Below are 26337 nucleotides of genomic sequence, written 5' to 3'. Positions count from 1 at the left end.
TAAAAAGAAGAAGCCTGCAAAAACAGTAATTATCTAGAAACGGGAACTTCTAAATTCCTGGCAGACCTGCATGTGAGCATGTCAATAAAAACCTGAAGATATTTCAGTCCAAGGACAACCACTAGCTCCTAGCATTGTTCCCGTCTTAAGACCAATTACATGTTTTCCCACAATCAGTGCAGAAACAGGAGCATGGACATCTGACAGATATACATGTATGTACACACAACACTGCCTGTAACAGACCAGTGCATGTTCCCTGACAGACCGTCACACTGTTGTTATTATTAGACACATGTAGGATCAGTTGTGTAAGGTAATATGTGTGCTGCCACCTGGCGCTACTTATATAGACCACTTGCTTGCTAAGGAATGCGCACCTATGCTTTCTACAACCACCTGGCAATATATCTGTCTGTTGAATAAGACACAATATAGGAAATAAATAGTTTGTCAGTATCCACAACTGAAGAGTTAAATGTTCTCAGATATCAACATGATGCTGACATGCCGATTGGAATGTCGTCCTCTGTAGTCGTGTATGTTGATGTCCAATTCTGACATCCCCAATAGCCGGAATTTAGCCTTGCTCTAATGCTGTACAGCAAGAAAAATCCATGCATGTGTTGTAATTCTATCCTCCTAATAGGCAAGTCTAGATATGTGGACTCCAGTCTAGGGACAACTTGTTCTTATTATTTCCATAATCTAGAAATTATGATTTAAACTAATAATTATTGCCTTAAAATCTAGCAGAGAGGCTGATCCTGCAGAGAGCAAGGTGCATGTAGGCTAAATGTTCGGTGGAATCAATGCAGGTAATCTATACATTCTTCCACTGTAAGTACCTGGTCATGCACAATGTCTCTGCAGCTCTACCGATGACAACAACAACATTGTGGCATCTTTATTGATCCAACTTTTTGCCTTCTCCCACAGATTCCGCCAGCCGAGTTGCGGTGCTAGGGATGGAAGGTGAAGGCCACATGAAAAGATGCACTCTTTGCCCCTGCACTGCTGGTACTGAGACGTTTGTTTACACCTGTCATTAATTACAGGTATCTGTGTTATACACTACAAGTGGGGAATCAGTGTTGTACACTAAAAGTGGGGAATCTGTGTTATACACTACAAGTGGGGTATCAGTGTTAAACATTATATGTGGGGTATCAGTGTCATACACTACAAGTGGGGTATCAGTGTTATACACTACAAGTGGGGAATCAGTGTAATACAATACAAGTGGGGAATCTGTGTTCTACACTACAAGTGGGGAATCTGTGTTATACATTACATGTGGGGAATCAGTGTCATACACTACAAGTGGGGAATCTGTGTTCTACACTACAAGTGGGGAATCTGTGTTATACATTACAAGTGGGGAATCAGTGTTCTACACTACAAGTGGGGAATCTGTGTTATACACTACAAGTGGGGAATCAGTGTTAAACATTACGTGTGGGGTATCAGTGTCATACACTACAAGTGGGGTATCAGTGTTATACACTACAAGTGGGGAATCAGTGTAATACATTACAAGTGGGAAATCAGTGTTATACACTACAAGTGGGGTATCAGTGTTATACATTACATGTGGGGAATCAGTGTTATACATTACAAGTGGGGTATCAGTGTTATACATTACAAGTGGGGAATCAGTGTTATACACTACAAGTGGGGTATCAGTGTTATACATTACATGTGGGGAATCAGTGTTATACATTACATGTGGGGAATCAGTGTTATACATTACAAGTGGGGTATCAGTGTTATACATTACATGTGGTGAATCAGTGTTATACATTACAAGTGGGGAATCAGTGTTATACATTACAAGTGGGGTATCAGTGTTATACATTACATGTGGGGAATCAGTGTTATACATTACATGTGGGGAATCAGTGTTATACATTACAAGTGGGGAATCAGTGTCATACACTACAAGTGGGGTATCAGTGTTATACATTACAAGTGGGGAATCAGTGTAATACATTACAAGTGGGGAATCAGTGTCATACATTACAAGTGGGGTATCAGTGTTATACATTACAAGTGGGGAATCAGTGTTATACATTACAAGTGGGGTATCAGTGTTATACATTACAAGTGGGGTATCAGTGTTCTACACTACAAGTGGGAAATCTGTGTTATACACTACAAGTGGGGAATCAGTGTTAAACATTACATGTGGGGTATCAGTGTCATACACTACAAGTGGGGTATCAGTGTTATACACTACAAGTGGGGTATCAGTGTTATACATTACAAGTGGGGAATCAGTGTTATACACTACAAGTGGGGAATGAGTGTCATACACTACAAGTGGGGTATCAGTGTTATACATTACAAGTGGGGAATCAGTGTTATACATTACATGTGGGGAATCAGTGTTATACATTACAAGTGGGGAATCAGTGTTATACATTACAAGTGAGGAATCAGTGTTATACATTACATGTGGGGAATCAGTGTTACACATTACATGTGGGGAATCAGTGTTATACATTACAAGTGGGGAATCAGTGTCATACACTACAAGTGGGGTATCAGTGTTATACATTACAAGTGGGGAATCAGTGTAATACATTACAAGTGGGGAATCAGTGTCATACATTACATGTGGGGAATCAGTGTAATACATTACAAGTGGGGAATCAGTGTTATACATTACATGTGGGGAATCAGTGTTATACATTACAAGTGGGGAATCAGTGTTATACATTACATGTGGGGAATCAGTGTTATACATTACAAGTGAGGAATCAGTGTTATACACTACAAGTGGGGTATCAGTGTTATACATTACAAGTGGGGAATCAGTGTTATACATTACAAGTGGGGAATCAGTGTTAAACATTACAAGTGGGGTATCAGTGTTAAACATTACAAGTGGGGAGTCAGTGTTATACATTACAAGTGGGGAATCAGTGTTATACATTACATGTGGGGAATCAGTGTTATACATTACAAGTGGGGAATCAGTGTTATACACTACAAGTGGGGAATCAGTGTTATACATTACAAGTGGAGAACCAGTTTTATACATTACAAGTGGGGAATCAGTGTTATACACTACAAGTGGGGAATCAGTGTTATACACTACAAGTGGGGAATCAGTGTTTTACATTACAAGTGGGGAATCAGTGTTATACATTACAAGTGGGGAATCAGTGTTATACATTACAAGTGGGGAATCAGTGTTATACATTACATGTGGGGTATCAGTGTTATACACAACAAGTGGGGAATCAGTGTTATACATTACAAGTGGGGTATCAGTGTTATACACTGCAAGTGGGGAATCAGTGTAATACATTACAAGTGGGGAATCAGTGTTATACACTAAAAGTGGGATATCAGTGTTATACACTACAAGGGGAGTACCAATGTTCTACACTACAAGCGGGGTACCAGTGTTATACACTATAAGTGGGGTTTCATGTGTTATACACTACAAGTGGGGAATCAGTGTTATACACTAAAAGTGGGATATCAGTGTTATACACTACAAGGGGAGTACCAATGTTCTACACTACAAGCGGGGTACCAGTGTTAAACACTAAAAGTGGGGTGTCAGTGTCATTCACTACAAGTGGGGAATCAGTGTTATACATTACAAGTGGGGTATCAGTGTCATACACTACAAGTGGGGTATCAGTGTTATACATTACAAGTGGGGTACCAGTGTTATATAGTACAAGGGGGGTACCAGTGTTCTACTCTACAAGTGGGGTACCAGTGTTATACACTACAAGTGGGGTACCAGTGTTATACACTACAAGTGGGGTATCAGTGTTATACACAACAAGTGGGGTACCAGTGTTATATACTACAAGTGGGGTACCAGTGTTCTACACTACAAGTGGGGTACCAGTGTTATATACTACAAATGGGGAATCAGTGTTATACACTACAGGTTGGGTATCAGTGTTATACACAACAAGTGGGGTATCAGTGTTATACACTACAAGTGGGGTATCAGTGTTATACACTACAAGTGGGGTATCAGTGTTTTACACTACAAGTGGGGCACCAATGTCATTTAGAAATGGGGTACCAGTGTTCGTTCTACAAGTGGTGTACCAGTGTTATATACATAAAGTGGGCTACCTGCTTCATACCTTCTGTATTTTCTGACGACAGGTGGCTAGTCGTCTACACTCAGTAACATATCTAACTCAGTTTCAATGGCAAATTATCAATAAATATCTCGCCACATTAGTCAGTGAGTGATGGAGTGAGTTGGACATAATGCTGTTAAAATTTAACAATTTTTAAATTATACCATAACCGTTCAGCCTTATGTGGGGGGAAAGCCCAAAGTGATGTAGGACTATGACTTCAACCATGTCGGTGAAATCTACAAGCATGGCTATGGTGTTGCTGACCGAATGATTCTTTACTTTCTGCATGTATGCAGAATTTGTTGTTATAGCGAGGTGTGCTATAAAAGGCACCTGAGGGATTAAGGGTTATCAGACATCATGCTTACACCCCTATGTCAAACAAAGTGGAGCAGAGACCCGGCCTTGTCACAAAGACTGGGCTTCATTAGCTCACCACACACACGTCTCTTTACTGAAGGTTGTATCACCTACACTGCCAATATACTCCACTTACCTAAGTCATCAGGTGCAACACACAGTAACGTAAACGTCCTTGGTTATTCTCACAGGCTTCTAGAAAATATATTGTTACATCATTCCTAAAAATACATTCTTGATTGTTCATCAGAGAAAAGAAATCCTAAGTAATTGTTTAATTTAATGACATAAAGAACATAACTGATACAGGCAGCAATATGGAACATGGCCACACATACCGAGGCTGGCTACTGCCAATCATTCCAATATTTCTCTTCAATTACCATGGCAATCAACCAACCCCAGTTTGATCCCTAATATAGTTGGCACATCAAACACACTGGGAATCTATTCTCACCTGGAATTCCCACGGGGTACTGATTCTTCAAATGTGTTCTTGCAATGCATTCAGACATAAGAGTCAAGTCTCTGAGCGTCATATAAAAGACATATGAATAAAACATATGGACAAAACTTCTTTTGCTTTTGTAACCACATTTCAAGTTGTTATCCATAACAAATAGAGTGTTGAAATAAACATAAAATCAAAATTGCTTTTTTCGTTTGTCAAATTTTAGGAAGGCTCAAAATCAATCTGAAACAACAAAATGGTGTAGTCTATTATAAGGAAAGACACTGCCTATAGATTCCATCTCAGAAACACAGGGAACATGCCAGGCCCAGCACCTCAAGAACAGCGTGAAGACACTCTCTTAAACATCAATAAATCCTGCACCACTCAAATGATATCTTTAATGGGGACAGATTGCTTGGGGCGAGAAGGCGAGTACCAAATATTGTCCGAGTTTAGCATGTTAATGCCAAAATATGTGAACAAAGGTATCTGTAGGGCAGGTACAATGTTGAGGTTTCATGTAAGAGGGGCAGCACAATCTACATGCAGGACCTCCCCGTCCCCAGTGGCTGCAGCCACCCCTCACAACGTAACTGTGATCAATGGCTCCTGCTGAATAATTCAGGCCTGGTGTAAACCGATCATATGTGAGCTCATCTTGCTGCTCGTTCTCCACCATTCTCAACATACACAAGTCGGGGCCTCAGACAACAAACAGGTTATTTCCGAATGACGTCGGTATTATTTCTGGATTCTAAATCTTTTGAAGTAAATGTCAGCTTTGTTTAAACATGGTTATAGGTAAGATTGATTTTAGTCTTACTTTCCAACCTTATTGACAATAAAATCTTGGTGTTACCATTTTGGAAACATCTATTTGAAATGCTGCACTATTCTGTACTTCCTAGGTGCATTATGCTTACAGAAAACACAAGGGGTAACACATGGACACCATTCCGATGTAACACACTGTTGTTAACAGGCAATATATTTCCTAATGTTTGCCCATGTCGTGGCAACATGCTATGGTTCAGTGCCACTTTGGTGTATGGATTACACATGCCATGTGAAGTCTGTTAATCTTGCATGTAACTGCTAAATGACACAGCTTGCCTACAATCTTCTTGAATCTTGGACCTGCTAATACTGTGGCCCCTACCTCAGCACCAAACACTGAAGCCTCAAATGTGAGCCTACTCATCTTCTTAACAAAAAAACCAACACCCATCCCAGCCGACCACCTCAACCACCTCATCTTCCCGAGGCAAGGGAGTTAACTGACTATATAAGTCCAGTTTACACCCTTGCCGAACGAGGCTGGTATTATGGAGTTACATTTTGGCTGGACTAATGAGTCTATGGATAGTCCAATCACAATCACGCAATGAAATCGAAATCCGGTTTGTAAACTGTCGTGCAGATTTCAGTTGATTGCAGGATTTGCAAAGCATGTGCACCGCCAACTCGTTGTCAACAGATATTTTCCAAACTTTTTTATGTTTTTAATTTAGATCTTGATGATAGATCAGATCATCTTGATTGAGCGCCACCATAGGAGAGGCTAAGAAGGGACATAACCCCTAATAACCACTGGTGGCGCTTCTATCGACCCCAGGAATTCCAGCCTAGTTCAGCAAGGGTGGAAACTGGACTTTTAAAGTCATTTAACGCTCTTGCCTTGGGAAGATGCACCCACACCCATCTCAGCCCCACCCCTTGTCCAGTGTCCCCACCCCCATCTCAGCCCCACCCCTTGTCCAGTGTCCCCACTACAATCTCAGCCCCACCCCCATCTCAGCCCCACCCCTTGTCCAGTGTCCCGGTCGCCACTAACTCCCAGCACCATCTCAGCCCCACTCCTAGTCCAGTGTCCCCACCCCCATCTCAGCCCCACACCATGTCCAGTGTCCCCACTACAATCTCAGCCCCACCCCCAGTCCAGTGTCCCCACCCCTTGTCCAGTGTCCCAGTCGCCACTAACTCTCAGCCCCACTCCTAGTCCAGTGTCCCCACCCCCATCTCAGCCCCACACCATGTCCAGTGTCCCCACTACAATCTCAGCCCCACCCCCAGTCCAGTGTCCCCACCCCTTGTCCAGTGTCCCAGTCGCCACTAACTCCCAGCACAATCTCAGCCCCACCCCCAGTCCATTGTCCCAGTCACCATCTCAGCCCCACTCCTAGTCCAGTGTCCCCACCCCCATCTCAGCCCCACCCCCAGTCCAGTGTCCCCACTACCATCTCAGCCCCACCCCCAGTCCAGTGTCCCCACTACCATCTCAGCCCAACCCCCAGTCCAGTGTCCCCACTACCATCTCAGCCCCACCCCCAGTCCAGTGTCCCCACCATCTCAGCCCAACCCCCAGTCCAGTGTCCCCACTACCATCTCAGCCCCACCCCCAGTCCAGTGTCCCCACCATCTCAGCCCCAGCCCCAGTCCAGTGTCCCCACTACCATCTCAGCCCCACCCCCAGTCCAGTGTCCCCACCATCTCAGCCCAACCCCCAGTCCAGTGTCCCCACTACCATCTCAGCCCCACCCCCAGTCCAGTGTCCCCACCATCTCAGCCCAACCCCCAGTCCAGTGTCCCCACTACCATCTCAGCCCCACCCCCAGTCCAGTGTCCCCACTACCATCTCAGCCCCACCCCCAGTCCAGTGTCCCCACTACCATCTCAGCCCCACCCCCAGTCCAGTGTCCCCACCATCTCAGCCCAACCCCCAGTCCAGTGTCCCCACTACCATCTCAGCCCAACCCCCAGTCCAGTGTCCCCACTACCATCTCAGCCCCACCCCCAGTCCAGTGTCCCCACCATCTCAGCCCAACCCCCAGTCCAGTGTCCCCACTACCATCTCAGCCCCACCCCCAGTCCAGTGTCCCCACCATCTCAGCCCCACCACCATCTCAGCCCCACCCCACTCCATCACCCCTGACCCCCAGGGACCGTGGAGTGGACCCACATGCAGTGGACAACATGGAGGATGACATCACATGCCCCGCTATGGAAACACCTGGAATGCATTTCAGTCTTTACAAACAGTCAACAAATGTGTGGATTGTGGATTTTGTATGAGTAAACATGGCTATACATAGCAGCATTCTGTCAACGTGCTCCAGTGGCCCTGCGCCGCATCAATGCCACTTTCCTCTCACAACATGTTGTAGAGCACACACAACAACTTAACACAACTTAACCAAGCGAGGATTAAAGCTTTGTGAGGATTACTCGCTGATCGGCATTTGGAAGAGTGTGATCTGTCATGATACAATCAGGTATCTAGTTCCCGACACACTGGGTCGTATGTGAGACAGACATTGGGCAGAGGTCAACTATACCACTTATTCCAACTCTCAGAAATGTTTTCAATTTCACCGTTACTTGTGTTTGCAACAAAATAAATAAATATTCCCTTGTTTAGTACATTACAATGCCTTAAACATAGGACACTATGGTCCCTTGAATACAGAGCTCTATGAGCCCACATACCCACTGAATGCCTCACCTTAGGACCTATTGAATATGGGAGCATAGGGGCCTTGTAAGGTCCGTTGAGAGCCTAAGATACAGGGCACCTCGAATACCACAAATGGGTCCCTCAATTACTGAATTGCAGGGTTCCTTGAATAGACATATGATCCCTTGAATATTAAACACAGGATCCCTTGATCACTAGATAAACATGTCCCTTGATCACTAGATAAACATGTCCCTTGATCACTAAACAGGTCTCTTGATCACTAAACAGGTCCCTTGATCACTAGATAAACATGTCCATTGATCACTAGATAAACAGGTCCCTTGATCACTAGATAAACATGTCCCTTGATCACTAGATAAACATGTCCCTTGATCACTAAACAGGTCTCTTGATCACTAAACAGGTCCCTTGATCACTAGATAAACATGTCCATTGATCACTAGATAAACATGTCCATTGATCACTAGATAAACAGGTCCCTTGACTACTGAACTATAGTACTTGAATACTTAATTTTAGATCCAATGAATTCTAAACATAGGATCCCTTGAATACTAAATATAGGATCCAATGAATTCCAAATGTAGGGTCCCTAGAATACTAAAAACAGGGTCCCTCCAATACTAAACATAGGATCCCTTGAACACAAACATAGGATCCAATGAATTCTAAACATAGGATCCAATGAATTCTAAACGTAGGGTCCCTTGAATACTAAACAAAGGGTCCCTTGAATATTAAACCTAGGATCCCTTCAATACTGGATAAAGGAGTCCCTTGAATATTTGTGCCCCTGGGTCTAGGCCTGTATTTTACCTATCCCATGTGAAACTCAACAGTCCCATGTTAGCTCTGAAGTAATGGGGCACATTATTTACTTTCACAACAGGTTTGTTTGCAACTGCCACAGTCCAGCAAGCCTCCTAATCTGAGGAGTGAGTGAGTGAGTGAGTGAGGTTTAGCACAGTAATGTCTGACACATCCTCTCCATCACGATCGTCACCATACTTTGAAACTAATTACATCTGTTCTCATACCGTCAACATTTCAATGGTCCTTCAGGAAACACAAATAGTCTAAGGATTTATCTAGACTTGCTTAAAGGCCGGTATTCTTCCCCAAGTCTGCAGCAAATGTCAAATGTACCAAATTTGAGTTTAAAATTTCCCAATTCATGTTAATATGGTTCCAACTACTCTTATCACTTTGCAGAGGTGACTGACAACGTGATCAACTGATGGAGAGGATTAATGACTTGTTTTACATTATTGTTGTGAACATGTAGAATGCAATGTTTTACATGCAGGACTGGAGATTTAAGGCTGGTTTCAACAGCATCAGGCAATAAGAGTTACCATTTTGTTTCATGAGTGAGTGAGTGAGTTTAACACCGCTTATAACAGTATTGCAGTTATATCATGGGTGTCAGCTAATGTGGGAGGAAAGCCCGAAGTGATGCAGGTCTCAGACGTTTACCACTTCGGTGAAACCCACGAGCACGGGTATGGTGCTGACAAACCTAGAAACATAATCAGGGTGAACTGGGATTCGAACCCACAATCATAGGTTTCTGGCGTGCCCAAGGGACGCAACTCTGCACAGCAAATTGCGGCGCCTTAGACGACTGAGCCACCTGTGCATTTTTGTTTCATGACAGGCGGGAAGGTTATGGTAGTTTCATCAAACAGAAATATATCATGAACCAATAAATAGGTAAGGGTATTATGTATCATAAAGTCAGGTGTAAACCAATGGCCATGGAGTTGTCAAGAGGCTCAGAGGCCCAAAGTCTGCAGCAAATGACAGTAAGTAATAATAATAATAATTACAAAAATAAAAACTTCAAAAAATCCAGTTAAGAACAGTATCACGATTTTTTCCCAATCTGCCTGCGAAGGTGACTTGGGATGGAATCCCAGATAAATCTGGTCATACACATTACATAGTAACATTTATGCGCATGACCAATAGTCAATATTATTACCATCATCGCTACCTCATGGGTGTGTAAAACTACGTATCACCCGGGAATACATATGTCTGTTTTGTGGCTGCTAATTTGGATCAACTAATCAACCAAGAGCCTGGTCCAGTGAGAGGGAAACCAGCATGTACTCTGACCAATGAGCTCCCAGGTCACATCTCACATGGTAATGTTTTCCACTTGACATGACTCGCAACATGACCCATAGTCGTGTGGTATGTACCATAGTTCTCCTCATTGCTTCAATGTCTGGCCATGGCAGGGTTCCCATATAGTTCATACACTCAGTTGAGCCCATATGACTTCCTTGAGTTCTGCACAGCCTCATGTCATTAGCTGTCTAATAATAGACACATGTCACCACTGCACTGCATGTCGGCCCAAAATATTCAGGTAGTGAGGGAAACAGTGTATACATACCCCTGGAGCATTGACGATGGATCACGACTGGCACTGTGATAACAGCAGGCAGTTATTATTGACCATGGGATAAGTGCAGGCAGTTATTATTGGGAACGATCTGCAGTGCATTACATCCTCGATTATCCAGTGTATCACCAATCTGTTAAGATCAATACTTGGATCCATTTGCTACCACAGGGCTTTGAGCCCTATTCAAACGGCAAGGCGTTAACATTAGCCGTCAAATCAAATTACTCATGGGCAAGAGAATTCCTGTGCTACAGAGTGATCGGAGATGGAGAAGGCGATTTCATTTCCGAAACGAAGCCTTCGTGACAAATGGGCCCGTGCTATTTATAATGGAATGGAGACGTAATACCCTAGATGAACGAGGATGAGTGCACTATGGCCTTATGCCTAAGTGACGTAGGTTTCAAGTGGCATACCAACATCATAAGGAATGATAAAATACCTCAACACGACATGTCTAGATATTTCTTACTGTTACTTTCGGTGTTACATGCTCACAGTTGACAGCTGGTATTGTCTTTGCGTTGGGGGAAAAACATCGTGTCAGTGTAAAACTTGAGTTTATCATAAAACGTACATAAATGTATGTCATGTAATTGCTTAGGTTGAAACATTGCAGTGATATTTTTTGTGAAGGAAACAAGAATTACATTGCGACAATGGCGCTTATAGCCTAATGTTTTGACTGACAGTATGATAAGGGCCCTTGGAAAACTGACACAAGTTACACTACTGCATGGCTTGTAAAGCCTTGTATATATTCCATTTTGCATGTCTCGCTTTAATAAACAAATGATGAGTTCAAGTTAAAAGCACTCTCTAAAAACAAATTCGTACATATTCGATTCTAGTGACCACAAATAACAAATTCAATTCATGAAGGGATACAGTACGATTCACCGAATACGTGAGTAAATCGTCACAGCCCTAGTCTATACACTTATTGATATTAAATCAAAATGGACACACATACCAGTAGAAAAGAGTATTTCTACATCCATTTTCACGCCACATCAGTCTCATATTTTGCATGAATCATTTTAAGCCAATACCTGATTTCAAGATAAATACAAATAAGAAGACAAAGTAATAAATATCCCCTGCAATGGTAAAAACTTGTCAGGAATAAATATATTAAACTTGTCCCAAGTTGTGTGTAGAAATACTGTACAGTTTTCCATATCTGTCCAGAAACAAGCAATAACGCCATTTCCAAGCTGTTGACATGGAAACTAGAAAACTATTTTTTGAAATAATAATTCCAACTATCAAAAGGCCCCAAGTCACCTCTAGACCTATATATGTACCAAGTTTGTTGACGAAATATTATATGGTTTACAAGATCTGACGGAAGGTGTCCATACCTCCAAGAAAATGCGTATTATATATGATGCAGGGGTTAAAGTACAGAAATGCACTGATATTCCAGTGAATCAATGCTGCCCTGTGGAACCACCTGCACACCCGATGGCAGCAGGAACTATGCAGGAAGGGTAACCTGTTCCGTGTCATTCTGACTTGGTGCCACCACTCCACATCTTGAACTGCAGCCAGATTCATCAGTGGAATTTTTCCTTGCATGTGATTGTAAACATGGAGGGATAGTGTGTGCTTCAGCAACCAAGCCTCTTCACAGACCCTTCTAAGCAAAATCAAGACCCTTGCTTGACCCTTCTTTGCTAAACCATGGCCTTCACTGACACTTCTCCACTAAACCATGGCCCTTATTTATCTCCAGTTAATCCAAGGATTTTCATTGACCCTTCTATACTAAACCAGGCCCTTCACTGACCCTTCTATACTAAACCAGGTCCTTCATTGACCCTTCTATACTAAACCAGGCCCTTCATTGACCCTTATATGCTAAACCAGGCCCTTCACTGACCCTTCAATACTAAACCAGGCCCTTCACTGACCCTTCTATACTAAACCAGGTCCTTCATTGACCCTTCTATACTAAACCAAGGCCCTTCACTGACCCTTCAATACTAAACCAGGCCCTTCACTGACCCTTCTATACTAAACCAAGGCCCTTCACTGACCCTTCTATACTAAACCAGGCCCTTCACTGACCCTTCTATACTAAACCAGGCCCTTCATTGACCCTTCTATACTAAACCAGGCCCTTCACTGGCCCTTCAATACTAAACCAGGCCCTTCATTGACCCTTCAATACTAAACCAGGCCCTTCACTGACCCTTCTATACTAAACCAGGTCCTTCATTGACCCTTCTATACTAAACCAGGCCCTTCACTGACCCTTCAATACTAAACCAGGCCCTTCACTGACCCTTCTATACTAAACCAGGCCCTTCATTGACCCTTCTATACTAAACCAGGTCCTTCACTGACCCTTCTATACTAAACCAGGCCCTTCACTGACCATTCTATACTAAACCAGGCCCTTCATTGACCCTTCTATACTAAACTAAGGCCCTTCATTGACCCTTCTCTACTGAACCAAGGCCCTTCATTGACCCTTCTATGTTGAACCAAACCCTAGCCTGCAGCTACCTCCAGTCCTGATCATGTATTGGCTCAATCAGCGTAACAAGCTACACACAGGGAGGTCATTGTCACACAGCACAGGCTACTCGGTAACAGGGTAGAAGTAGCCTTTGCAAGAAGAGCTACTGAATCACTTTGATAAAGGAGGCATAAGATGGCAACAATGCCCAACTTACAACCGAGCCTACAAACAAGCTTGCTACTACCGAGCCTACAAACAAGCTTGCTACTACCGAGCCTACAAACAAGCTGGTTACTACCGAGCCTACAAACAAGCTTGCTACTACCGAGCCTACAAACAAGCTTGCTACTACCGAGCCTACAAACAAGCTGGTTACTACCGAGCCTACAAACAAGCTTGCTACTACCAAGCCTACAAACAAGCTTGCTACTACCGAGCCTACAAACAAGCTTGCTACTACCGAGCCTACAAATAAGCTTGCTACTACCGAGCCTACAAATAAGCTTGCTACTACCGAGCCTACAAACAAGCTTGCTACTACCGAGCCTACAAATAAGCTTGCTACCTAAATGAGTAAGTGAGTGAGTTGGATTTTACTCTGCTTTTAGCAACATTCCAGCAATATCACAGCTTCTCACAATGTACCCATGTAAGGAATACATTGTAGGGAACCCAGGTCTTCTTTGTGACAAGCGAAAGCTTTAACCACTACCCCACCTCCCCATTTTAAAACCACCTAAATTACAAATGAGCTTGCTACCACTTCTGATATACCTGGTGGTATTCTACTGTTTTCAAATAATTTTAAGCTCATATCTGTCTGTTCATATTCTCACGAGACTGACCTGTCTCTCTCTATCTGCATGATCTGTTCATAAACGTGTGTTTACTTTCAGTCTCAGTGTGAGAGTCAGTGGTACAGTTCCAATTGACCTTGAGTCTTTGCTGGTACTATAATATTGATAAGTATACATGTCTAGCAGCCAGGCAGGGCCATGCTGTTGAAACTCTGAGTCCACATGAATAAATGATAAGATATTCCTGTAATAACGCCAGCCAACCTCCCCTCCGACAGCTCCCTGTGCCAGCTCAACCAGTGCACAGACAAAACACACTTTCTTTGCCCACTCACAGGCAATTATGTTTTTCTGCATAAATATATTCAACCTTTCTTTGAGGCCGGCAGTCAGGTGGAGGAAGCTGTGTCTGCATTATCTCCTGGTGGCATGCATCCACACCTCCACAATTAGCAGAAATTGCGGTACTTCTCACCATCCTGGATACACAGCATCGAGGATATATCATGCACAATATTTCAGTCTTTTAACAGCATGTTAGACTTGCACAAGTCTCTAAGCCAATAATTATTAGTTTCAATCATAATTTCTTGATTTTGTACATTATAAGAACAAGTTATCCGTAGAAGAGACTGGAGTCCTTAGATGTACTGTCCTGATATCAAGACTTGCCTATTAGGAGGATAGAATTACAATTCATCCATGGACTTATCTTTCAGTACAACCTTGGAGCAAGGCTAACAGCATGTATTCTCAGTCAAAAGAATAGTATCAGTTGTGTGGAATCACCTTCTGCTTATTTAATAGACTTTTTCCCAATCCTGGGAATAACCATACTATGGACAGGGTTTTGCTGTTGTACAAGGCAATGTGTTCACAGTCCCTGTCACAGATCCACAAACCATGATGCCTCACTGTACTGACGGACTAAAGGCTGTCTTGATTGTACTGTGTGAGTGAGTTGGGTTGAACACTGCTTGTAGCAATGTTCCAGCAATATCACGACTATGGACACCCTGCCTGGCTGATAGTAAGTGTTAGAGTAACTTTTGGGGGTCATATATATTGTATTTGTCTGTAGTCCATTAGGCTTACTACTTGGGGATAAGATATGCTTACTTCAAACAACTCATCAGCCACAAGAATCACATTCAGATCGGCAGGTAAATCCCGTAAGTAACGACTACCACAATGTTTCTAACATGGCCACCAAACTACAACCAGCATCATGATCATGGAGGGGCACCAAGCATCATTCTCAGCAACATCGGAGCTTCCGCAGCTAGAAATACCAGTGGACATAACAAAGGATAAACTTCTTTGTTAAGTCTAACGAGTACCTCCAACTGCCCTCAGCCACAGAATACCATCACAAAGGCTGTAGCTGACAGAAAGTGATTTCTGCCAGGCTACTTTCACCTGTGTGGCTATGGCGTAGCCAAACACCACGACGTTGACGGGAGACAGAAGCTCTCTATTGTCGGCAGAACAGCGGCAAGTCTGTGGGGTCATACATTGATTCTGGGAGGAGTCTCCACGCCGACGTGGACAACATGTAAACACTGCCATGCTGAACCACAAGGAAGCTTAACATCTCCAACATTGTCAACAACAGCAGGAGCAGCTTCGCTGCAGCAACATCTCGCCTCCCGGTCGGACGTAACATTACCTCACCACACATTGATCAACCACATATATCAATAAATCTCCTAGGCCATGTTCATCAGGTGTAATTTCGGGTTTTGGGAACAATGATTTCATAAGCATATTACATGGTGTAAGAATATTTGCATGCTGCTCAAAAGAAGTTAAGGACCACCCATTTCTTTCAAACAACTATAGGTAATCTGTTGTGGCATGGCATTCATATCAATCCATACTGGTAGAAGAAAATGGTGGTGTTAATAGCTAAAATGGTCAGAATTATAAAAAAAAGGTCCACATGTTATCAAGCAAAGTGGGGGCTTTGTAATTTCACAATTCCCTCATTTTGGCTAATGACGAGCCATCTTCAATGACATTTTCGTGTGACATCATACCTAATTTGCATACTAACGTAAATAAACAGGGTTGTTTGGTTTGTTTGTTGTTTAACGGTTCACTCAGCACTATTCCAGCTATATGACGGCGGTCTGTAAATAATCGAGTCTGGACCAAACAATCCAGTGATTGACATCATGAGCATCGATCCACGCAATTGGGATCGATGACATGCATCAACCAAGTCAGCGAGTCTGACCACCCGATCCCGTTAGTCGCCTTTTACGACAAGCATAGTCACCTTTTACGGCAAGCATGGGTTGCTGAAGACCTATTCTTCCCCGGAATCTTCATGGCATTTGACAGTAACGTTATGGATCTGTCAACTCGAGAGGTTGAGCGGATGCTTCACGAGTCAACTGTTGATATCATGTTCATATATTAAAGAATTGACCTCAATAGTTTTGCCGTTTATGGAGGTATAAACATAAACATTATTTACGAGCATACCTGCATAAACATAAACATTATTTACGAGCATACCTGCATAAACATAAACATTATTTACGAGCATACCTGCATAAACATAAACATTATTTACGAGCATACCTGCATAACCATAAACATTATTTACGAGCATACCTGCATAAACATGAACATTATTTACGAGCATACCTGCATAAACAAACATTATTTACGAGCATACCTGCATAAACATGAACATTATTTACGAGCATACCTGCATAAACATAAACATTATTTACGAGCATACCCGCATAAACATAAAATAATACTTGAGTCAATTTTCATAAATAAAGTCAACAATAATAACTTCATGGGGTCATATTTAAGCAACTTAACAAAACGATGATACCAAATCAGTGACAATGATCAGTGCAATAATGTAACACAAGCTCTAATATCAGCCAATCAGGAAACACTTAGGTTTATGGAAACATAACAACACTAATGCAATTTATTCAGAAGAAAACAATAACGACTCAGAGGAAACACTCTCCAGCTTGCAGATGGAGCATCAATGGAACTCTAAGGGAAGTGCAACATTAAGGCAATAGTCGGATATTTTGAACTTCCTTGCAGATGCCACCATCCATCATTTCACTGTGCATCATTTCACTGTCAATCATTGCAATAAAAAAGGCAACAAATCTCCAAAAATTGACTTTTGATTAGTTAAAAAAAAAGGCCAGGGTCGAATGACATCACATGACTTATTGTGACGTAAACTATTGTCGATGATGTGTTTCTAGACCCGCGACACACTTACCTATGTTCTGTCTTTCATGTGAATAGCAACAGTCTACCATAGTTTGTTGATATTATTTGGTTGTTTTGCTGATATCACCATGCAACAGACAAGTTCTGTACATTTAGATATGACACTGGAAACAGGGCAAATATCAGGGCATCACAGTTCGCAGAAGCTCGAGGTTTGACATTAACTGGCTTAGGGCTTCGACTAATGATAATGCCCTGAAAATAATGTTAACCTCATAATGTACTACCGAGCAAAAATAAGGAAACTAATGATTTGAATGTAGCTATTGTTGAGGTATATATTTACAATAATGTGACATTGCATCTGAACGCAACATCTGATCACAATGAAGTTTCACAGCATGCATTAACAGCATGTGATGCATGTGCACACAGAAGTCAAAGTGTGTGCACCTATAAGGGAAGGCGTCCTGTGAAGGGTGTGACCCTGACACCTTACCAAGGCGGCAAATATTGGGGTGGGCAAGGCAACACCAGGGACGGGCTGTGCACACTGCTATACCACATCCACCAGTATATAACCACATATCTCCTGCATAGCTGGCGCAACATGCTGTTGTACAATACCACTGGAAATTAATCAGTATTTCAAGCTTAAACTGGTGTACCCTAATAATATTTTTTATAACACCTCCTCACAGTAACTTCACATGCCTACATTTCCTAAGGAGCACAATGCAGATCTGCCTTATCACACAATGGCCAACTTTATACAGAGCCGGAACCACACACCTGCACAGTGGAGACTTAGCATTACACCACTGCCTCAGGCTAATTTGCATATCAAGTGACCAGACTTTTTTCTTGTTTGTAAACAAACACGTTTATTCTGAAATCAGAGCGGACTGGCCTCAAGGAAGCGATTCGGTGCGCTGTACATATTGTTTGGCGTACTTATACAGATATGCTACTACTACTGCAACAGAGGCCATATCGCTAGCAATCCGCAGGGCTTTGATGACAGCTCGTTGAGCCATACAACCAATGTAAACAAAAGATAATTATGCAAATGGAAATAGTTTTTGATATTTTAGGATATTTTCATGACACGTTTATCTAAAGGTTTAGACTCTCCTAAACTGAAACAGATGCAAAACGTGTAGTTTGTTGAATGGAGTGTGTAAGACATGACAAATCGCATGGAACTCTGGGTAGGAGAGCGGATAGGAACAATTCATCAATGGTGCGTCAAGCTGCTTTGATCGATGACACAAGAATGGTATTGTAATGTCAAGGACAAATATACACAAAGATACAAAGTATGGGAAATGAGAGCAAATGCATAGTCAAAGAATTTATTGCAACAGTCGCTGCTAGTTTACTTGGCTGAAGTTAACTTCTTTATTTACAATGTGTGGGTGGCAGGTGCTACCGGTAGAGCAGGACATGCTTACCCTTTACGAAAACACCTGGTGTCATCGTTAGGTTTCAGTGATCCATTCATAGAATGGAATCTGGTTTGGCAGGTAATCAAGGCTGATTATTCCCTGGCATCTTTATAAATGTTTTTGGGTTTAGTTTTTGTCATTCACTTTGAGGCTTCCTTACATGAAGGCTTGTCAAGATTTTATGTTACGCGTTGCCATTGCAACTGACATTTCAGGAAACAAAATGCAAAGAGTTCATCACTTATTGCAAGGGCATAAATATGAAACTTAAATCTTGGTGTTGAGCAAAATATGTAAGCTGAAATATGGAAGAAAAGGGTGAACCTTAAAATGATAACCCAAATATATAATAAACTAATAAAAATAATTTAATCTGCAGATCCTTGCACAACAGGGATTCATTGTCATTAACCACATGTGCATGTCCATTGTCCCTGGTTACAGGACCATGTTACAGTTCTGTCAGTGCTGCACAGGTGTGTATACATGACGTTCATCCATCGCCGTGATTACATACGGCCGCTTTGAGGAGCAGTCGCTATTTCCAGCGAGGGGGAAACCAGCGAGCACGAAGACCAACGAGCCTTCAGTTTACATCGCACAAAAGGTAACTTTTCTCATCTGACAGCATGTGCCATATGATTGTGGCGACTATCTGCACATTGCTTCAAGTAATGGTGGGGTCTGTACAAAGTCCTGGCATGGAGAAGGGCTCGTCTGACTTCCGCATGCAATATACGGCCTCATTCCATTGGCTGACTAAAAATAGATGCCATCACTACACTGCATCAGCCATATACATGTATATTCGCAAATGATGGAGGAACGTAGTGTAACCAAACCGATGACATACTGACGACGTGTACCACAGTCTCCATCAGTGCTCACACCATCAATCATTGGTTTGTCTGACCCTGACACTGTCTACTAGAACTAGGGCTGGAACGACGCACCAACTGTGCAATCCGATACATATCACAAGGCCTTGATCCTGATCGGATACATATCACGATACTTGCATGTGCTCTTATCTGTGTTGCGTTAGCCATGTTTTTCATAGAAAGAATGGCCACATACATGGCACACTAACGATTTACAGTTGGCAGTGCCAAGTATGGCGCAATGGATGAAAATATTTACGTTTTCACTTTCACTTTCACTCGTCATTAGTGTTTGGTGTAACATTTAAGGTAAAAACGATATTTTTTACTTTGAGCGCAATTGTGATCGATACTTGTATCTTGAAGTAGAAAATCGCGATCCACTGATGCATCGATGTATTGTCCCACTACTAATGTCTATTTGGTATCACTCAGATAACAACAGCACAGTCCCAATCACCTGATGTAGAAGGCCTCACACCATGAACAAGTATTTCATGATACGGTGTGTTGAACTGTAACACAATGTGTAAGATACAAGCAATGCGGCTATCAAGTTCGTGTAGTGATGGCAGGCTGTTCAATGTCCTCGAGGAGCCAGTGTTCAATTGTCTCATTTCAAAAACAATGACAGTAGGATAAGATAGCGTGTCCGTCACAAAGTTAATTCATTTGGGGATTGACAGTGTTTGGTTTTTTTGTTTATTGAGGTATGAATCTATATACGGATGTGCAAACTGTATGAATAAGGCTTGTTTGGACAATGAATATGCATATATGTCGCTAAATGTGCATGACAATACACGTGACCATAAAGGGAATTCCCTCGACTGCAATACTGGGGTTACCTGAAAATTCTGTAGTAATAAAATAGTCCGCCTCTGCGGGCGTGGCTAATTTTTTTACATTCATTGGGAAATGAATACAAATAACCAACTTAGCTAATCAGAATGCAGGAAATACAATGAACACAACGAAAACTTAATTTTAAAACAAGGGTAGACTTGTTGAATTTTGGTTTGTTTGTTGTTTAACGCCACACTCATCAATATTCCAGCTATAGGACGGCAGTCTTTCAAGAATGCTGTTGTCTGTATGAAATCATAACATGTGTGATTTGTAGTGACTTGATCAACTCATTTCTCTGTGTAGAAAATACATTAAGTTAACTTGATAAGTTTATGTACAAGAGGGATTGAGTTATGAATTAATTTGAAATTTCATGAAATGGGGACCTGTTTCATAATTGACCCTTACCTTGACCTAACAGAGGTCACCCAAAAGATGATATGATCGGGACCCTGCCATAGAGTTCATGTATCAGAGCTCCAGATAAGCTGCGTATCTGCGTAAAATACGCATAAGAAATGCAGATATACGGAGTAAAATAAAATTCAAACGTATCAAATACGCAACGAACATTACAGATACGCTACAAAAATAAAACTTGTGCGTATCATCAAAATATTGTGAAGTAACCCTGCGTATTCGATTAGCAAATCAGCAACTTATTTTGAAATTATAAACGGGCATTCCGTCAACCTTGCCAAACTCCACGATGACAGTTACATCATGATCATTTGCCATCACACTTTCTTGTGGAAGTATCGTGTTATTTTTTAGTCCTATAAAGCTCTCTAACCCACACGACACCAGTTTGCAATAACTAGATGAATAGTGTTTTTAAATATTTAACTTAAATACCCACATGTGTAAAAACTAGTGGGTAACAGAAATTTAAATACCCAGATAGAATTACTAATCCCCAATGATTTTATAATGCATGGGTAAAATACCCACAACACCATTAGCTTATCTGGAGCTCTGATGTATTAAGTTCCATCAAATTCCATTCATTAATACTCTCAAGTTGTCATTAACCCAAGCTTTTCTGACACAGTTCATACTTAGTGTCCTTGACCTTCACAATCTCATTAGAATCAGATCTTAGTTCTCGCTATCGCTAAACAAAGATCCGAGGACATCCCATTACAGGTCACGTCAGAACGACCTTTCGCGAACTTTGACCGACCTATGAAATGACTGACAAGAAATCGACATTGGCCAATCAGAAGGCAGCTTTCTCGAGCTTTACGACACTTGTTTCAAACAGGCGATTACGCCTTGAAACATATTTTGACGTATTCTCGATTAAAAAAATTAAAGCTGACAAGAAGAACATTCCGGAATGGCTAAAAGATGGCCTAGATTGTAATGGATATAATCATAAAACCCGTAACTGTCGTTCGGAATACCCCGTGTTAAATATTTTGTGGTTGCATGATCAGAAAACACATTCCGACTGTCACTTTCATGATCTGGTAAGCGACGCCCTGATTGGTTGGATGAAAGGTCGTTCTGCCGTGACCCGTAATGGGATGTCCCCAGATCTTTGTTTAGCGATAGCGAGAACTAAGATCTGATTTTCATCAGATTGTGACCTTCAGGGTCATCCAATCACATCTCAGAAACAATTCCTCATGAGAGTATAGGAGATATTTCAGATATGAAGTTTCTAACATCTGTCAAATATACATATATCTGAAGACATCCTCATTATTCAATACTGTAAAAACATTTACTGCACTTCATCATTCAGTATAACCTATGGATAAACAAATAAATTCTGAGTTCCAAGGTCCAGCAATGTACTACTTCAATGGGTCCACCTGCTAACGAGGATACCACAGGTATGTTCCACACTGCAAGACAAGCAGGTTCATTTGGACAGAGCTTAAGGCAGCATGTAGAATGTGGCCTGTACAACACTTGGGCTCAGACAGCTAAATGTTGCAGCTTCCTGTTACAGTGTGACCTGAGACAACACACTGATTACATAGCAACCAACAACATGCTTGCTTGCTGGCTGTCTCTCTCCCTGCCCAGTTACGGACAACAACACTCTCTCCCTGCCAAGTTACAGACAACAACACTCTCTCCCTGCCAAGTTACGGTCAACAACACTCTCTCCCTGCCCAGTTACAGACAACACTCTCTCCCTGCCCAGTTACGGTCAACAACACTCTCTCCCTGCCCAGTTACAGACAACAACACTCTCTCCCTGCCCAGTTACGGACAACAACACTCTCTCCCTGCCCAGTTACGGACAACACTCTCTCCCTGCCCAGTTACGGACAACAACACTCTCTCCCTGCCCAGTTACGGACAACAACACTCTCTCCCTGCCCAGTTACGGACAACAACACTCTCTCCCTGCCTAGGTACGGACAACACTCTCTCCCTGCCCAGTTACAGACAACAACACTCTCTCCCTGCCAAGTTACGGACAACAACACTCTCTCCCTGCCAAGTTACAGACAACAACACTCTCTCCCTGCCAAGTTACGGACAACAACACTCTCTCCCTGCCCAGTTACAGACAACAACACTCTCTCCCTGCCAAGTTACAGTCAACAACACTCTCTCCCTGCCAAGTTACGGACAACAACACTCTCTCCCTGCCCAGTTACAGACAACAACACTCTCTCCCTGCCAAGTTACAGTCAACAACACTCTCTCCCTGCCAAGTTACGGACAACAACACTCTCTCCCTGCTTAGTTACTAACAACACTCTCTCCCTGCCCAGTTACGGACAACAACACTCTCTCCCTGCCCAGTTACGGACAACACTCTCTCCCTGCCAAGTTACAGACAACAACACTCTCTCCCTGCCCAGTTACAGACAACAACACTCTCTCCCTGCCAAGTTACAGTCAACAACACTCTCTCCCTGCCAAGTTACGGACAACAACACTCTCTCCCTGCCCAGTTACGGACAACAACACTCTCTCCCTGCCCAGTTACGGACAACACTCTCTCCCTGCCAAGTTACAGACAACAACACTCTCTCCCTGCCCAGTTACAGACAACAACACTCTCTCCCTGCAAAGTTACAGTCAACAACACTCTCTCCCTGCCAAGTTACGGACAACAACACTCTCTCCCTGCTTAGTTACTAACAACACTCTCTCCCTGCCCAGTTACGGACAACAACACTCTCTCCCTGCCAAGTTACGGACAACACTCTCTCCCTGCCAAGTTACAGACAACAACACTCTCTCCCTGCCAAGTTACGGTCAACAACACTCTCTCCCTGCCAAGTTACGGACAACAACACTCTCTCCCTGCCCAGTTACAGACAACAACACTCTCTCCCTGCCAAGTTACGGTCAACAACACTCTCTCCCTGCCAAGTTACGGACAACAACACTCTCTCCCTGCTTAGTTACCAACAACACTCTCTCCCTGCCCAGTAACGGACAACATCACTCTCTCCCTGCCCAGTTACGGACAACACTCTCTCTCTGCCAAGTTACGGACAACAACACTCTCTCCCTGCTTAGTTACTAACAACACTCTCTCCCTGCCCAGTTACCAACAACACTCTCTCCCTGCCTAGGTATGGACAACGCTCTCTCACTGCTTAGTTACCAACAACACTCTCTCACTGCTTAATTACCAACAACACTCTCTCCCTGGCAAGTTACGGACAACAACACTCTCTCCCTGCTTAGTTACCAACAACACTCTCTCCCTGCCCAGTTACCAACAACACTCTCTCCCTGCCTAGGTACGGACAACGCTCTCTCACTGCTTAATGACCAACAACACTCTCTCACTGCTTAAGTACCAACAACACTCTCTCCCTGCTTAGTTACCAACAACACTCTCTCCCAGCTTAGTTACCAACAACACTCTCTCCCAGCTTAGTTACCAACAACACTCTCTCCCAGCTTAGTCACCAACAACACTCTCTCCCTGCCTAGTTACCAACAACACTCTCTCCCTGCCTAGTTACCGACAACACCCTCTCCCTAACAGGTCTTATCACCATAACAGTCAGACCTAAATACAAAGTTAACAACAAATACCAAATCACACAAACAATAACATAAACTGAACATCACCCAAGAAGATGGTGTCACAAATATTTTACATTTGAAAGCCAAGTGATATCTTCAATATGGAAGCCCAGGCATAATATTCAGTGCTGTTACCATAATTATAATGAATGTCCCCATGTTGTCACTGCATCCACACTTATCACAATACTTAAGTGGTTACTTAGTAATTGAGTCCTCACATTCTTTTGATTTTGAAAGATATAAGTCTTTCAGCAAAATCTCACTGACTTGAAGTTGCTGTAGTTATTCTGAAAATAATTCTTGAAAAACTGATCATTATTGGAAGTACAATGACATATATATGGATCAAAGGAGTGATCCTGGCAGGAACGAATCAGTGTGTTGGGTTTATTCAATTATAACAAGGTGTGTCAGCTTAAAGCCTTGATGTAAACTACTTTCATTGAAACCATTGGATTCAAACCTACAATCATCAGATCCTGGCACATATTTGCATTTACACTAAGAATATTTACTGCAATCATTTTTCACAAACTTATGCAACTGACCACTGCCAAACTCATCAATTAACATTTATGTTTAACCTTGATTTGGCTTACCGTAATCGACGTAATAAGCGCCCCGCTCTTATAAGCGCCCACAGCGATTCGTGCTAACATATTGGCTTGTGAACAATCCTAATTAGCACCCCTTCCGATAGATCAATGTACACAAGACTTATTTATTTGTGTATAATACACACTCGTGTGTTATGCACCCTTAATTATGGGCAATTAAGTTCTGGAAGAATATATCTGGCGTATGCAAACATTCAGCATAAACATGAAATTTAAGATCTTTCAACTCTGTTTTTTTCACCAAAATAATATTCTAATGAGAGCCCTCTATTCCTAATTTTGAGAGCGCCCTGGGCGCTAAATACGTCGAATACGGTAATTGGGATCCAAAAAAACAGAAACAAAGTGTTCCGCAATTTGGCATGTGCATGTATGTTATTTAAGTTGAACATTATTGTGCAAATATTTGAGACATGGTAAATGACAACAGTGTCAGCAAGGGATTTCTAAACGAAATAGATCTACAAGTTTGACAATCACAAGTCTTTGGCTCTAAGTTTTAACACTCACGATTTTGACATCTGTCACGACCACTGTTCATATGGAAATAAAACTGCTTATCTCATTTTGTTGTACAAAGTACGTCTAATTTGTTCACAATAGAAAAACGATAACGTGTAGATGCCAATCTATGCATACAATCTGTCAAGTTTCGGCATCGCCACGGGACCCAAACAATGGAACACGATGGATCACAATCTAACGATGCAGAAAAAAAATAATTATAATGAATTAATAACATGTCAAGAAAAATGCAGTTACCTGATAGATTTTTCATGGAAATTATCAGTGACATGATGCATGTCTGCATGCTGTCTGTGTTCATTGCTTTCACGGAGTGTAAACAATACAAGTTTTGTTTTGCAGGGCACTTGCTCAGACGGTTCGGGCACTTGCGTGAAACGTCACGTGGGGTGTAAGTCCTACTTTCAACACAACTCATTCAATGGACCAGTAGGCTCGGAGTGACATTTACGGAAACCATAACAAGTACTGAAATGACACAAATTACCATAAATATTTTTCTTCAATACCGCTGCTGGTTGTCGTGACATAATGTGTACTACGTGTAACCAGAGACCACATGTAGGTCAGAGGCCATATTTATCAGAAATTATATACTGACATGTTACATGTTAGAGACCGTTTTATGTAAGAGACCACTCATGTCATGTATACATCAGATATATATATATATATACATTAC

At 42.3% G+C, this 26337-nt stretch overlaps 1 long non-coding RNA gene across 2 annotated transcripts in view; it reads right to left on the bottom strand.

Annotated features, from left to right (window-relative positions):
• Positions 1 to 26079, bottom strand: part of LOC124123403 — a 38569-nt gene extending 12490 nt beyond the window's left edge. The window contains exon 1 of one of the 2 annotated variants that reach the window (XR_006858555.2): positions 25893 to 26079. This is a non-coding gene — a long non-coding RNA (uncharacterized LOC124123403). The remainder of the gene's footprint in view (positions 1 to 25892) is intronic. The other variant, XR_007222514.1, reaches the window with a different exon arrangement.
• Between the last annotated feature and the right edge of the window lie 258 nt (positions 26080 to 26337).

The sequence above is a fragment of the Haliotis rufescens genome, unplaced genomic scaffold (assembly GCF_023055435.1).
Source record: "Haliotis rufescens isolate VD_foot unplaced genomic scaffold, xgHalRufe1.0.p SCAF_20, whole genome shotgun sequence".
In the NCBI taxonomy this organism is placed as follows: domain Eukaryota; kingdom Metazoa; phylum Mollusca; class Gastropoda; order Lepetellida; family Haliotidae; genus Haliotis; species Haliotis rufescens.
This window is presented reverse-complemented; position numbering and strand designations above follow the sequence as displayed.